This window comes from Athene noctua, chromosome 3 (assembly GCF_965140245.1).
Source record: "Athene noctua chromosome 3, bAthNoc1.hap1.1, whole genome shotgun sequence".
Taxonomy (NCBI): domain Eukaryota; kingdom Metazoa; phylum Chordata; class Aves; order Strigiformes; family Strigidae; genus Athene; species Athene noctua.
The window spans coordinates 47,461,948-47,479,603 of record NC_134039.1 but is presented as its reverse complement, the minus strand read 5'-3'; the positions used below and the strand labels follow the sequence as shown (position 1 = coordinate 47,479,603).

Here is a 17,656-nt window from a genome sequence, read left to right as displayed (position 1 = left end):
CTAAGAGTACAGGGACATCTGGTGGATGATACTGTTATTTGACATATTTTCACTAGACATTTTCCTCCAAAACTCCACAGAGTACAAATTCAATCTATTCAATGGCCTACACTTAAAAAATACCGCATATTTTTATATTGCTAAGTGACCGTTGACATGGACACCTTACAATAAATTAATTTTAAATGAATATTCACTTCAGCTGGGAAAATTTTTTATTGTCTTTGAGCAGACATTAATTTGGTTTCTTTTAGTAACCAGGCAAACATCAACCTTTTCAAAGTGAATATAATTTTTTTTTCTATACCACTTGATCAAAAATAGCAAAATTTAATCTTGGACTTCAAAGTATGTTTCGGTCCCAAGTTGAAATGGCATTTTCAGAAATCACTTACATTATTAATTAATTCCAGGTCTGTAAGTACATCAGTGTACATGCTTCACAATAATCGCCACAGCACATGGAATCCAGAAGTCTGTGGAGCATTGCAAAAGCAAAGCAACCTTATACCAAGAGCAGGAATATTCTCTAGCTAGTTTTTCCTAGCTTAACACGAGCATATAAGCAAATAGGTTTAGATTTACTGACAGTAAACCACCGTTTATTATTTCCCATGAATAAATAATAATAAAAAAACCCAGACCAAAACATCTAACTAAAACCAGAGTTGAGAACACCTGCCATACTGTCACAGTATATGGTGAAAAGATGCATATTAGAGTTCAAGAAAATGTCTGCATGTCCATAACACTGTCAGAGATCTGTTAACAGATCCCTTAACAGGGCCCTGGTGAAAAAGATTAAGATCCCTTAACAGGGCCCTGGTGAAAAAAGGAGTGTGCACAGCAGAGGGGAAGACTATCAAGGGAAAAAAAGAGAAGTGTGAGATAAGAAATATGTAATAATGGAGAGGAAAAACAGATCAGTAAAATTATTTGAGGCTTCAAGAATAAAGGAAGGAGCAGAAGACAGAGGGGAAAAGATAGACAAAGGTGAAGGTGACTTAACAACAAAGGCAAGCCAAGACCCTGGTAGTATTCTGGGGTGAGGGGTAGCTCTGAAGAGATGCAAAAAGGAGAGTAGAAGAGTAGAGCATGAGAAGAATGAGAAGATGTGAGAAGAAGGGATGAGTGCACAGGCAGAAGTACGCAGAAGACCAATGCAGCACTCTAAGGAGGAAAGAAGAGCTTCACTTCCAGCAGCTATATGGGGGCATGATCAAAGAAGATGAATGTGCTATTTAAAGTATTTTTCCAAGTTTGAATTTATTGTAAAAGATTTTGGGTTAGATATTTGCCCCACCACAGCCTGAAACGCAAGCACATGTTAAAACAAAAGACAAGACAAGGGTTGGATGAGGAAAGGATTAAAGGATTTACACGACTTGCACACAGTAAAGTCATAGAGGGAGTAGATGAAAATTAAGTCAGTAAGCTTTACTAGGGGTCCAACTTAAAGGCCTCTGTGCAAATGCACATAGCATGGGGAATAATCAAGAGGAGCTAGAGATGTGTGCACACCTGCAAGGCTACAATCTTATTTGGATCATGGAGACATGGTGGGATGATTCCTATGACTGGAGTGTTGGACTGGAAGCATACAGGCTCTTTAGGAAGGCCAGGCAGGAGTGTTGCCCTCTATGTCTGTGACCAGCTGGAATGTACAGAGCTCTGCCTGGGGATGGATGAGGAGCCGACCCAGAGCTTATGGGTCAGGATTAAAGGGAAGGCAGGGACAGGAGACATTATAGTGGGGGTCTGCTACAGGCCACCTGACTAGGAAGACCAAATGGTTGAGGCAGTCTATAGACAGATAGGAGCAGCCTCACATTCACAAGCCCTGGTCTTCATGGGGAACTTCAACCACCCTGGTATCTGTTGGAGGGATAACAGAGCAGGGCATAAGCAATCCAGGAGGTTCCTGGAATGCATTGGTGATAACTTCTCCTCCAAGTGATATGAGACAAAAAGGAGAGATGCTATGCTGGACCTTGTTCTCACCAACAAGGAGAGGTTGCTGGGGAGTGTGAAGCTCAAGGGCAGCCTTGGCTGCAGTGACCATGAAATGGTGGAGTTCAAGATCCCTAGGGCAGTGAGGAGGGCATGCAGCAAGCTTGCTACGCTGGACTTCAGGAGAGAAGACTTAGGTATTTTCAGGGATCTGCTTGGCAGAGTCCTATGAGATAAAGTCCTGAAGGGAAAAGGGGGCATAGAAAGCTGGCTAATATTCAAGGATCACCTCCTCCAAGCTCAGGAGCGATGCAAGGAAGTCAGGTAAAAATGCCAGGAGACCTGCATGAATGAACAAGGAGTTTCTGGACAAGATCAAACATAAAATGGAGGCCTGCAGAGGGTGGAAGTGCAGACAGATAGGCTGGGAGGTATATAGAGAAACTGTCTGAGCAGCCAGGGATCAGGTTCAGAAAGCTAAATTCCTGATGGAATTAAATCTGTCTGGGGCTGCCAAGGGCAACAAGAAAAGCTTCTGTAGGTACATTGGTGCTGAAAGGAAGACTAGGGAAAATGTGGGCTTTCTCCAGAAGGAAGCAGGAGACTTGGTCACTCAGGATATGGAGAAGGCTGAGGTACTCAAGGACTTTTTTGCCTCAGTCTTCACCAGCAAGTATGACTCATCCAAGAACACATCCAAGTGTCACACATCCAAGATACCATCCAAGACACATAAGGCAAAGGCGGAGACTGGGAGAATGAAGAACTGACCACTGTAGAAGATCAGGTTTGAGACTGTCTAAGGAACATGAAGGTGTACAAGTCCATGGGACCTTATGAGACACATCCGCAGGTCCTGAGAGAACTGGCAGATGAGGTGGCTAAGCCAATATCCATCATATTTGACAAGTTGTGTCAGTCCAGTTAAGTTCCCACTGACTGGAAAAGAGGAAATATAACCCCCATTTTTAAAAAGGAAAAAAGGAAGACCTGAGTTGGTCCCACCTCTGTGCCTGGCGAGATCATGGAATAGATCCTCTTGGAAACTGCACTAGGGCACACAGAAAATAAGGAGGTGATTGGTGACAGCCAACATGGCTTCACTGAGGGCAAACTGTGCCTGACAAATTTGGTGGCCTTCTATGATGGAGTTACAGCGTTGGTGGATAAGGGAAGAGCAACTGACATCATCTACCTGGACTTGTGCAAAGCTGTCCCACACGACATCCTTGTCTCTAAATTGGCGAGACATGGATTTGACAGATGGGCCATTTGGTGGATAAGGAATTGGCTGGATGGTTGCACTCAGAGAGTTGCGGTCAACAGCATGATATCCAAAAGTGGAGAGCAGTGATGAGTGGTGTTCCTCAGGGGCTGGTATTGGGACCAGTGCTGTTTAACATTTTTGATGGCAACAAAGACAGTGGGATTGAGTACACTCTCAGCAAGTTTGCCAACACCACCAAGCTGTGTGGTGTGGCTGACACGCTGGAGAGAATGGATATCATTCAGAGGGACCTCAACAGGCTTGAGGGGTAGGCCCGTGCAAACATCATGAAGTTCAACAAGGTCAAGTGCAAGGTCCTGCACATGGGTCAAGGCAATCCCAAGCACAAATACAGGCTGGATGATGAGGGGATTGAGAGCATTACGTTACGTTACATGCCTGATTAAATGAAGAGAAATACAAGTTTTATACTGGGCAACATAAAATGTATCAAGCAGTTAGAATTCTTATTCTCATTTCACATTAATTCACATCAGTAGTATTAGTTTAAGTCTCAGTAGAAAATATAATTCAGGAAAAAATGAACAATGAAGAAGTAATATAGCGCAAGTTTGGCTAAAATGATTGTCTAGTTGACATTATGATTTCAACTAAATGACTCCTGATTACACATGAGAATTTTTAAAAGGCTTCCATGGATAATAAGTAATCTTTCCAAACAGAGAATAATGGAGTGTGCTAGATTCACCACACTTTTATTCATTCCTTTCTGTTTATGCACCCTGTCTAGTACTGCCTCTGAAAACCGAATTCTGCCTTCCCACTTTATCAGATAAAGCACATGGACTGCATGTGGACATCTCCCTGTACAGAAACAGTTGTCTGCATTTTTACTTGATAATGTTTCCTTCAACTTTCTTCTCTAGCAAGAATGCAGAAACTCCCTGCTATCTAGGTTGTATGAGGAACTCAATATAACCTTACCAGGATAATCTGTGTTGAGACTCGTGCCGATACACTGCCTTTGTACAGGCTGTTAGCAAGAGAACAGCTAAGAACAGCTTCTTCCTCCAGCTCCTGTCCCCAGAACTTCTTCTCAAAATTGTGAATTTTATACTGCTGAGAAATAATATATTGGTTATAATCTCACTAAAAGCCAACATGCTGAATACCTGAAGATCAATTTGCTGCAGAACAAGCAACAGATCTGCGGTTAGAGCTTTATATTGGCTATGGGAGATCTCAGTTCAAGTTCCTGATCTATATATGCTTCAGAATAAAGAATTATTGCTTTGTCCTCCATATGCCACATGATTAATTGAGTGACTAGACTTCCAGACAAATCTTTTCTGCCAACACCACAGATTCCACTCAGTCAAAATAATTAAATAAAAATTGATCTGGAAAGGGAAGCAAAGCATTTCAGTGTCTAAAAGAGACTTGGCCTTCTGGAACTCCCATGTATTGAAGGCAAGACCAATCTCAAGTGAACTGATGACATTCCCTGTGTGAGCCTGTCTCAGGTTTATCCTAAAATGTAAACAAAACTACCAAATAACATTACTTGGATGATTTAACTAACTTATTCCTGTGACTCTTGAGTTCTACCAGGACGTGGCAAAAGAGGCACTGGAACCCAAGCATCCATTATAGCTCTATGCCTTGAGCTCTGGGATCTTGGCCATTTTGTGAAGCATGACTCATTTCCTCTTTACATCCCAATTAAAGGGTCTAAATAGTTTCATTTTAGCCCAGTTAAATTTTTTTACCTCAAAAATTTACCTCAAATCTCAAAATTCTTTAAAGGGGAACTTCATTTTCGAGATATCTCTGCCTTGACTTTTTGACTCAGAAGACTTCATTTCAGTGGTTCTTGATCAGCCTCCTGTACAGCTCATTTGCTACAAGGAATGTGTGATCCACTCTATAACTAGTAAGCTGTTAGCTAGTTGGCAGCTGATGTGATATCAAAACAAAGGTATTTTTGTATTTCATCAGCCTCAAAGTGATTTTGAAAGAAGTCCACAATTAGAGACAAGGGAAAGAAAAAGAAAGGCAAAGACAGAGGCAGAGCCAGTCAGCCTCCAAGGCAGAATAAGATTTAAGAAAGCAAAGATGTAGCTTATATGTTAAAGTAGACAAGCCAAAAAAAAAAAAAAAAAAAATTACTACATATTGGAGCCAAGGACTATAGACTACGCCTTTCTATTCCAACTGAAGAAACTACAATAGTACTAACATGGCCAAGAGAGCAAAGATCAACAACAGTAGAGCAACAGATGGAGAGGGTTATAACATCAAGACAAAGAAAAACTAGCAGCCTTTGCCAAACTTATACAACTGTTTGGCAAAGGCTGGATCACTGGGACCGGCAACACACAAGATGTTAATGAGACCACAGTGACTGAACAGTCCTTTCAAGGAGCAGATATGTATTTCTGAAATATTTAATTTCTTCAGTGATTGATCAAAAGAGATGAATATGCAACATGCCAAAAGCACTGAATTTTTTTGTTAAAAGTTTCTTTCCTTTAATGAAAAGAATTTATAGGGCTGTGCTCATAACAGATGAAGACTGGTCAACTAGCAGCCCGTGAGTCAAACAGGACGTGCAAGGAAATTTTGGCTAGCCCTTAGGAAAGCCTACAGCTGCAAGCCAAGTCACTTTTACAGTCCGTTGAAAGGTAATGGTAGAAAGCAAAAGTGAATTTGATGTGGGCCAAGAGAAAGCACTGCCAACCATTGAACACACCTGGCTGCCCAGCCAAACAAACTGGTAGCATTACAGGAGAAAACAGAAAGGCTTTGACTGTGCATAGGACAGTTGGGAACATCTGAGTCTGGTCTAGAAAGACGTTCCCTGGCGTAGAAACACAGTCAGTGATCATGGATTTCAATTTAATGGCACATAAATGTGGATGCACCACAAAGCTGCCCTTAAGCAGTGGTAGCTCAGTCAGGAGGATACCATAACCCAGCATTGATATTGATGCACCTAATGTTCTGCAACACATTCCCCAGCACTAGGACTCCAAGGAGCTTTTTGGTTAGAGATGACCAGCTCTGTGCATTGATGCTAGGCCTTGGACAGCAAGCTCTGATATATGTGAGTTAAATCTGTGCCCAGTATATCTACATCATGACCTCACTGTTATTACATTACATTATCAGGGTTTTTTTAATTATCTAAACATCCTAGTCACTCACTTTGAATAATGGAGAATTAATTATAAAACCATCCTATTCTTAATACCTGGACACAAATACATACGATCCTTGAAAATAAGCTGCCTATCTCCACTTTTTCTTAGTATATCACCACCACAGAGATGTGCTATTCATACTGAGTAATATTACTGTCAGACTAAATCTTTTATATTTTTAGAACCAGTACTGTAAATCGAGTTATTTGTTTAAAATTGTCTTAAAGTATTTTGTTAAAGCAGCTCTGATCATTTTGGCATAGACATGCACTTCTTTGACAGAGTAAGCTTGTAGTTTAAGTCTCACATTAATTTCAGTATATATGTTGTGCTCTTATAAGAAAGATGCAAATGGTTTATTTTGGCCATCTCATTAATGTTTAGATTCCAGGAAGAAAACTATTAAAGTTAATAAAAATGGAGTTTTAATTAGTATGTTTAAATATGAGAAAAGCAAAAAGTAAAAAAAAAAGAAGTATTTTCTGCAGTGTTCTCTTGTCTCTACTGGCATAATGGACTATGCATAGAATGAACACAGGTCCTCGAAATATCTGCCTTTGAAAGAGGAAATAAGCTCACTCACAGTTACTGTAAGAATAGCCATCTTACTTTTGTTACTGTACCAAGTGGACATTTGAAGCATTTGGAATTGTTTGGGCAAGAGAATAATTCTACAAACACAATGGTATCCCATCATGCTTGCTGAGCAAGTTAAAGTAGAACACGAATAACTCATTGACCAGAGGAAGACAGTAATTAAAATAGAAAAAAACCATGACTAAAGTAGTAGCTCTGCAAGTATTTTTAATGTATCAGGCCCTCAGCCTTCTAAAATTAATTAATGCTTTAATGAAAGTTGTCTGTTATCAAACTAACAAATCTAGTTTTTCTAATATCCAGCCTCCCTGGCTTTCAATTAAGACTCAAAGAGCCAAGAACTGATGAGAAGGGACATCATAAATGATTTATGGATGTCCTACTTTTGTGTATGGTACATTTATTATTCTACTTAAGGCATCCATATGGTTTTCTAATTCATTCATTGCTGAAAGCCTCACATTACAGTTATTTTATTAAAGGTTATATCAATTTTCAGGCAGATTCTTAGGAAGCATATTTAAAAATTAAAGCTACAATCAAATTTTTGATTTAGCGCATGGATTTCAAATTATTTAATTATTGCCTTATTATCTATTTCTAGAGGGGTCAGTTGTTGAGTTTTAAAAATATTTTTCTTGATCAACATTCAATAGCTTTCTTGCTATTTCATTATCTGATTGGTCTTTTAAATTTGCAGTTTATTTTTCTTTGTTCTTCCAACTCCAGTCAATAGTCTCTTGTTCTAACCACAAAAGTACAGCATGCCAGAGAGGTGTTCCTACAGGTAATAATCACCTTCCCTCCTCCTACCCCAGCCATCCTTTAACAGAGTAGTTCTACCAGGGTCAACCTAGAAACACTTAAAACGAAGTTTATGTCATAGTAGGCAATGGAAAAAGGGGAGAGGTCTTTAACTATTGTAGCTATAGTTTAAACAGAAAAGAGTAGAGGAAAGGAACTGAGTATTTTTAATTTTCAAGTTAATTTCTATTGCCTGTATAAACTTTTACTGTGACAAATGAGGCAGAGCCACAGCATTCTGTAGTACTATTCTAGAGAAAGCCTATGAGAGGGGTTTTGGGGACAATGTCTGCTTCATGCTTATTTTTCATCATCACCTTAAGACAAGCAATATAGATCTTATACTAGCTTTACTTTTCCTAAAGAAAAAAAAGGCTCTAAGTGCCCAGTATTTAAGGCCATTCTTCTACTCACCCAAAACATTTGTTTTTCAATGATCTGTCAGCTCAGAAGACTGCACTACTATAGAACTACATGGTACAGTACCTGAAATTAAACCGTTATGAAATAATTTTTATTACATGAAATTGAAATATCATATCTGTTTGTAAAGGTTAACCTCCAGAGCTGTGTTCTTAATTAGACAATACATTATGGGTTCCATGAAGAAAGCATATCAGCAACAATTTGGCTAAACAGTGCAGAAAGCTGTGTGTTGCCAGAACAGCACAGGACTGCACCAGAAGTGATCCTTATTTCTTTCAGTGTGTTTTCAAAAAGAAAACAAGGTTACTAGTACAATTAGTACCGGCAAAAAGATAACCTCTTGTTCTAAAAACACCAACAGAAAAACGGGCAAAACCGTGAAATTAAATTCAATAAATGACATTGTGTAAATCAAGAAAAATTTACTTTAGCATATTGTAAATGTAAAAAACTTGATTTATATTGTCATTGATTTCTGTGCTAGTTTGTTACACAATGACCATTCCCAAGGAGAATGCATATCCTCAGCCAAATCTGTACAAAGCAGACATTCCACTATTATTCTCCAACAGCTAATGGAGTCTGAAATGTAAATCTGTTTCAATTCATGTTTAGATAAACATAGGTATAACATATGCAGTCCACCACTTTCCTTCACTATTCAATGCTAATGGCAGTCTTGATATGTACCCCCCCCCGCTTTTCATGATGCTACTACCATATTCTTGATTCAAAGCAATGTATCCAATAAATGTATTTTCCGCTAGTTTATTGTGCTGCAGAGACCAGTAAGAATTAGCTCCATTACAAATTGTCAGTCATGACTGACCTTCAAAGGAAGGACAGCAAAACATTAAATGCTTTTAGTAACAACAACAGTCAGACAGAGACTTTGTACCTCTCTGCTTACCTCCTTGGGTTATTCCCCTTTGCATGTACCATTTCAATACTGAGGTGACTGAAAAAACATCATTCAGTCAACAGCTATGCAGTCACTTTCAAACTCCAGTATCCTCCCAGCCTGTGCATTTCATTTCAGAATTAAATATTTATTATTTTTGCAAAAGACATAGCTAAGTGCACTAATACTTGATCTATGGAGCATTTTAAAATGTGGGTCCAAAAGATCATCTTCTGCTCCCTAATGATGTTTGTCTGATTCAAAATGTCACTGTGTTTTAAAAATATCACAAATTAATGCAGGGATGATACCAAAAAGACATTATTTTTCTTTTTCAAAACCAATTTTTATAGGGCTTAGTTTAAGGGGTTATATACAATAATACATTACGAGCCATCTATTGAGGAATTTTATAGAAGTTGTCACTTTTCCTAACAACAATTTGAGAAGTGAAGAACCAAAAGGATTATTCCAGAGGCTGAACTGCCAGATCCAACAAAACATTGACTGATAAGGAAACATGCTGTCTTGATGTCTTTCTATCTGAGTGCCCTTTATCTGCCTTTTAAATGTTACTGTAGGGGTCTTAGGTTTTCACAAAGATAGGTCTCTGAGGGCGCTAAAAGAACTGAAAAAAACCCCAGTGCTTCTTCAGCCTTTGTTCCTGAACATTACACAACACATAGATTTATTGTGGGAAGTAGTCACTGATTCGTTTGCTGGTGGGTCTCATGACCCCAGTAGGGCTATTTTGTTCATTTATGATTTTGGACCTCAAGTATGTGTGATTTCAGTGATGTTCCCTGGAAGTCTGCGTGCCAAGAAACTTCTCCCTTTCCTTAGTCAAATTTAGGCAGTAACAGGTTTCAGCTCACTTGTAAAAGGAAAACAGAACAGATAGCAGTATACCAATCTCCTAAACTCCTGCTGAAATATGAGCCTCTCTGTACTGTTCAGTGTAACAGAGTCAGTGTAGATCCAAGAAGTAAGGAGTGCCTCCAAAGCTGAACACTGAAACACCCAAAGTGTAGTTTGGGCATTGTCATAAAGAAGGTAAACAAAGAGCCGGGATGGAAAATCCACTGGTGTCTAAAACTCTGGGTCTTTTCTCCTGGAACTCAGTACAGCATGGCACAGAAATGGTACAGAAGCCTATTTCAATCAGAGGAATAAATGAGGGCATGTAAATAAGAAAGAGGCAGCAGGGGGGCTTGTTTGTTTGTAAGTTTTTTCCCTTTGTTGGAGACCAAATCAAAACACATACAAGAAATTTGTATTGGATCAGGCCAAGATCAATACTTTTCCAAATTTTCATTTGACTGAAGTGACGTGTTCTGTGTCAAACAAATAATTTCATCTGTGAGTATGAGGTAAGTGGTACCCTGTACCCTTTAGCTCAGTGACTAGATCATGTGAAATAAGACTCAGGTTAGTTTTCTCCTCTACCTCCTTTAGAGCAAGGCTTTGAGCCAGGTCTCCCACATTTGGGTATATAGACTTTCTCTCACATTTGAGTTCCACCTGCACCTCCTAAATATCTTGAAAATGCTTAAGCAAAAGTGAAGATCTTTGATTTGGCTGCAATTCTGTCTGAATTCAATCCAATTTCATGAAAAATCTCTGTTTTGAAAAAAAAATAAATTGATAAATATTTTCCTGGAGGACAAAACCGAAAAATTTGAAGAATGGAGAAACATAGATTCTGTTCTGCTACACACAATTATCTACTTTATAGCTGGGACTGATCAGTTATAGAAATATACAGCTGAAAGAAGAAGTATGGAACAGCTGACACCTTATTACAGATTAACTGCACAGTGCTGTCAATTAAACTTTAGGCTTTAGCTTAAAAACATATAACATGCCTGCTCTGAAATCCAGTTTACATTTAAACTGTGCAGCTTACAAAGACTAAATGACTTCAAGAAACACCTTCCCTTCCCTAAAAAATGCAGGAAAAATAAAACTGTGTGACCAGAGAGGATATGGGCAATTTGTGAAAGGTATGACTAGCTTTTGTGCAAGTTTAGCATCCCACTGAATATTACAGAAAATAACCCCACAGTTGCCAGCAGTAAGCTAATCAATTGAAGCACTGGACTGCTGAATATCACACTAATATTTTTTTAATATTTTGCAAGTCAGATGACAAAAGAAGTGCGTTAAGGAGATTTTAGTGCTTGTTACAACCTAATGCAATCTTTCCTGTTTTCCACAAAGACTGACAGCAAACACAATAGCATGATAATGGTTCAGCATGCAATTACCCCTGCTGAAGCTCACAGAAGGAAGCAGAAAGCAAATGAGGCCAGCTAATGCAGACTCTAGATTTCTGTTGTGCAAACAAAATGCAGAATGACAGAGCTGCAGGCTACTAGGTCTATTTGCAAGGCTTGCTGCAGATATGTTATGTCTAGTATAATTACTTAAGAAAGGAATAAGATAACGGTGAGCATCAATCTCTTATTACAAGGTGGACTTGAGCCAAATACTTTGAAGACCTGATGTCTGGGGTGATGTTGTGAAGTGTAAAAGGACACAAGAGTGATTATAACAATCACACCAAGGGTACTGACTGATATTGTCCACTTTTGTAATGTGTGACTAACATTCAGAGCTTGTTAACAACCCAGCACTGTAATTATAAAGGTCTTAAAAGAGCACTATCAGCATGGCACTTGTCTTCTGTTGTTCCAAGCACCAGACAAACACATAACCTGGAAATGGAGAGGGACACAGCTGATCCCTTACTGGATTTTGAGATCTTACTTCTCAGAAAGCTCCTTGGAGAAGTCACTGCAGAGACATGATTTTCTATTTATGCCTCCTCTGCTTGGCCCAGTGCCAATTCCTCTCTTAGGCTCACAATAACAGATGTTAACTGACAAAGTGACATCTGACTTTTTGTTGCGTTTCACAGACAGTTAGCTTGGCTGTTTGCCCCACCACTGGTTGACCTGCCACTTCATGGACTACTTGTTCTCAATCATAACATATCTTTTGCCTTATCCTCACCACATTTCATAGCTTAATATACTTCCAAAAGTATTTTGACCACCTCTTCACAAGGCCTACAGAGGGAGAGAGCTTAAAGTACTTATACTGAATGGGAAGAGTAGGATACAGAGAGCCCTCCAACTCAGCAGCACCAAGCTGTTGCGCACAAGAAGGTAAATGGCCTTAGGAGTCTGGATCTGATACACTTGAGGCTGAGACCCCAGGTTCATACAATATTCAAAAAGCAGTTACTTTGTCACTTCTATTATTACAGTATAGTATAACTACATCTAGCTATAGATCCACATATACATACATTTACATTTATCCCAGTGAAAATTAGGACATTTCTGTACAGGGTGTAATAGGAAGAAATCACCATTTTGAATAACTCCCAAACTAACTGCAGTATAATGTATCACACTACACATGATGGATGGTAGACAGTGCCTGAGCAAAACCAAACCATTTCTGTTGTAAGAACATCCCCAGCCTTATCCATTCCTCACCCCTCTCTTCCCTTCCAGATGATGACTTCTGGTTTGTGGTGGGCTGAAAGCAATCCTAAATTTCTGGTCTAATGGATCATTCTCAGCTATCAAAGTTTCTCACAGACTTCTATGCATTTTTATCAGACTGAGACAGAAACATTTAAATATAACTTTACAGATTGATCACCATGGCCTTACAGTGCCAGTTAATGGAGTGGATGCTGTGCCGACAAAGGCTGCCATAATATTTGAAAGACAGAAGAGTTCCTAACAACAAAAAAAAAAAAACTTAAAAAAGGAAGAGACTTTATCTTCTATCAAGGCAAGGTATTCAATATCAGGGAAAAGAGTAGCAATAGATTATGGAAAAACAGTCAGTCAGTAGAGTGGACAACTGGGGAAAGCTGGAAGAGGTTATTAGTGAAAACACATTATCAGAGCATCTTCTCTTATTGGGATTCTCAGAAGGCCATTTACCTTTTGGTAGGCAGAAAGATCACACGCAGCTTGGTGCTGTGACTCAAAGAGCTCTCTGTATCCTACTCTTCTCATTCAGTAAAACTCTATTGTCGCGGTAGAGACAGTCAAGCGACAATCAATAATCAAGTTAGAAGCAGAAGAAGTGGAACCCTTTATTGTTTTTTATATACTTTATATATCTTTTACAGCTACTGCAAGCTCTAACATAATTGGCTAAACCCATCACAACGGTACATGATTGGATAGCTTTCTTAAAGTTTTACTTCTAAACATAATTCACATAGTTCCTTATCTGTGGTCAACAGTTTCATGTTTCTTGCAGCAGATGTTCACTGTCCTTACTCCTTATCTGTGGTATGCCCTCCTGCATGCAGGCTTCCCACGGGTACGGGACGATCTGGCTAAGGTCGAACTCCATCTGCTCTGTCAGGCGTTCAGCAGACCCATTGCCTACCCCGACACTCTATGACTTGGCCTTGAAAAAGAGGGAATCTTATATTACCAAAATACCAGTGAGAAGAAACATGCATTTTTCATTTAATGAAAAGTAAAAAGGAAATTCCACAGACATTTTTCCATTTTTATGGAGATAAAAAACTATATTAAATGTCTCCATAAAAATCTACCTATAGGAAAAACATTTTTTTGGACTGAAAATGATTGGAAGGATTGGATGCCCCCACCTATTTATCAAGTTCTCCTCATACAGTTCTTCTTATGGCACTCCAACAAAGCCAGACAGAGGCAATTTCAGTGTTCAGAAGAAAGGATATTTTGTAGTCTGGTTCTCTTTGTTTGGCTAATCTTTAAAAGGAGGAAGCAAGTCTTGCATCAAAAGTAAGTTTTCAGTGGATACATGAAGGAGGAGAGAGTAGGACATTGTGTTACTAGAGGAACTTAAGAGATGACTTTCCACGTGGAAGACATGGCTTCACAGAAAGAATAAAGAATTAGAAAAATAGACATTTCCAGCAGAAAAAAAGTGGTAGGAATAACAAATATAGGAACAAATAAGGTAGATGAGTTCTAAGACTTGATACTGTACATGTCTGTATGTATGAATGTATATAAATATGTAAGCAGTCAGTGTGCAGTTGGTGCTTACACACCCACTATTATTGATAGAAATCCTGTCCTTACAGTCATTTGGGATTAGGTAGATACTCAGATCAGCCAGGAGCAGACAACAAGACTATGTTCTACTAGTAGACTAAATCCATCTGGTACTTTTCTCTGCCAGTGACAAAACTGATGTGGAAATGGCCTAGGTCAGAACAGGATAATCACATCCAGTCTGACTACTGAATATGGTCCCTGACCTATAATAATAATAATAATAATTAGAAAAGTGCTAGATACCTTAATAGACTACCAATAGGATAGATTTCCACTGCCTATACTGAAGCTTGAATAGCTAGTTCACCTGTGGATATCTACATATCGATACACACATTCATGGGATTTACTCTTCTACTGAATCCTCTCAAGGCACTAGCACCTGAAGGTCTTCCTTGTGCTCTTCGGTGTGCTTGAAGATAGATGATTCAACCACTGGTGACAAAACAGATGTAATAGTATGGCAGAGCGATAGCTCTGATGCCTTCAGCCTCACTCAAAATACCATGGAAAAGGCAAAGAGAATATCTGTGCGGCTACCTGTGAATCTTATATCCTATTGACATTAGCTGAGAGAAATGCCAATCAATTCAGTTCGGTAACACTCATGTAAACCAATCAAAACTAAAGAGAGGCACTGAATTTTAGGTTACTGTACAGTGCTGTGGCCTTTCTAAGCAACAAAGAGAGATTTTCATATTTGTATAAGAATGTGTATAGTGAGTGAAGTGTGAAAGGGAAAATCTTGATACATTGAGCAAGTTTCTTACCTTTATATTTCTGAAACACTTCACAGGACACAAGTGAAAAAAAAACCAACCAACAAACATCTGAGGAGCTTGGTCCAATCTTAGTACAACACACTTGTGTGCCTGAGCAAGGTTCTGGGCAGACCAAACTATATCAAGTCACAAGGGATGATATTTAGCACCTCCATGAGGTGATAGTTTAGACCCAGTCTGAGCTGTAACCTTTATAAGTCCTTCTGCTTTTCTCTCAAGTTCAGCCCTAACTATATATATGTATGTTAGGGTTTTTTAGCGAGTGTTAGACAGCAACATTTTTAATCATAAGTGGTTATCCACAGACTATTTCTACTTTCCATGTACTGCCTTGACCTTGGTTGTCCTCACATTCAGTATTGGGAAGACTTGGAATAAACACAAACATTTGGAGAACTTGTTTATTTCACTACTAACTCTCTAAAATGTTTGATAAGTGTCGTTTCTGAGATCCAAAATAAACCCATACAAATAGAAAACTCAAGTATTACAACAGATTATGTAATTCCATATCTTAACCAAGCATTTTTCAGATGAGTTGGTCTCATGTCATTAAAAGAGACAGCTAAACAGAACATATGGGTAAGCACCAAAGCATATATAGTTATGGATGTGCTCACTTCCCTCAACAATGTACACTGAACACACACACACACAATATCGACAGAAACTTAATACTGGCTAAGGTGATGGAAAGCCTTCATTTATATAAAACTCACTCCCCAAAAATAAATCCCTCCTCTTCCTTACTTAGGCAGACAAGCACTACAATTTCCCAGATTCAGTAAAATTACTTCTTAACGTGTGTTCTTTATTGATAGAATCACAAAACATCACTTGACACAACACCTGCAGAATTCTTGGCTTCATAGCTCTCTGCTGTGCATTGGCAACATTTTGCCTGTCAGATGGTCTAGTCCTTAGCACAAAACGTAACCCTGTAATAGTTCTACATTAGGCATCCATTCACCCTACCTCTCCACCTTGATCATGAAGAAAATGGACCTCAAATCACTGAAATTAGATTGAATTCAGTTTCCTCCCCTCTGCAGAGCCGCAACACTGTTGATTTATTTTAAAAAATAACCCCCATTGCTGGCTTTCATACTAAATCACAGTGTGCACCACTCATGTAACTGGATTACAGGAAGCATTAACACTAGCAATTGCCCTTTCAAGTTGAGTAACCAACAACATTGCCAAAGGCTGGAACAAAAAGGGTCAGCCAGGGCAAAACAACAAATGTTGTCACTTGCCCTATATGATAAAAAGCAGCAACAAGCAGTAAGTTCTAGTTCACAGTAAAGAGGGAGCAACATACATACATTCAAAACAAAACAGACTCCCCTGACAATTACATTAATATTGCAATCTACTTCAGGTGACATTCAAGAGGGAGAAACAAAACACTGAAGTGCACAGACCTGGAAGAAGCAGGGCTGTGCTTGGATTAGGGTAACCACCCTGCTGTGGGACAGCTGCCCTTCGGAGGAAGACACCTTCAGAATTTCTTAGATGGGATTAGTGCAATGAGCTGTCTGACCCTCAGCACCTCAGCTTTAAAAACATATGCCTCCCCAAAGGCTTTTTCTGAAAGGGTGACAACAAAAGCAAACCAGAAACACTGTCCTTCACCACAGCCAGAGATAGCTGAAGATCCCAAGTAACAAACAGCTTTCATGTCATGATTACCTCACGCTGTTATGCCCCCCCTTAAAGCACATATGGTTCTCAGCCAGAACAGAAGGCTTCAGAGCAGCAGCTCCATCCTAGAAATGCAGTAGCAAAACTTCAGACCAAGGTCATTTAATGAGAACTTAAAAAAAAAAAATCTATTAAATCTACATTATGTGACTGCCAGTTGAAAATCTACCTCATTTGGCTTTTAATGCAGGCACAGAGCCAGTCAGCTAAAATCAGGGTAAACCCAGAACATTTTGCAGGATTCTTCCATTGCAAGTTGAGGACTTCAAAAGCGGGTTTCCAAAAGCGTGTAAAGCTCTACTAAAATAACAGGACATAGGTAACAGTGTAATTTAATGAAAAAATGAGGGGCCATGCATATTCTGGGTTCCCTGAACTAATAGAAAGGTTTGACCTTCACTGGAGGCGAAATAATGTTTGCTACTGAAAAAAGAGCAGGTACCTTCACCATGGAGTTGGCCCCGCCGGCTTAGGCTAGCTTGGGGCATAGATGCCTCCAACTGGCTTGGCATCTCCTCCTCCTGATCAGTACCATTCAGTACTGAGACTCTGTGTATAGTTTGCATGTCCCCAGTGAAGCAAGGCTGTCAGTACCTTATTTTGCTCTGATATGGACATTTACATACACCTTAATCTAGTCCACTGACTATGCTAGCCATTTAATCTCAATTTAGGAGGTCTTGCTCATGTGGTATGCAACAAGTCCAGAGCACAGCTTTTTGAGTCTAGTTCCCCACCAGTATTTTTTAACTGTTAGAACTTTAATGTTAGACTAATAAAATTACTACTCTGTTTTGGATAGTTGCTAGCCTTTATTGCATTTGGTGCATTCATGAGGGCAGATCTCTAGAGGTACCAACAGTATGAGGAACTTACACATGATTCTGAAACACTGTGTGTGCTAACACGCCCTAGTGTTGTATGGTCTATCTTCTTTCCTTGTCTGTAAAGGCCATTGTCTTTTAATCTAACATCTT

The 17,656-nt window shown here is 39.2% G+C and overlaps 1 protein-coding gene across 3 annotated transcripts in view; it reads right to left on the bottom strand.

Annotated features, from left to right (window-relative positions):
* Positions 1–17,656, bottom strand: part of PTPRR (protein tyrosine phosphatase receptor type R) — a 156,823-nt gene that overhangs the window by 123,634 nt on the left and 15,533 nt on the right. The window lies entirely within an intron of this gene.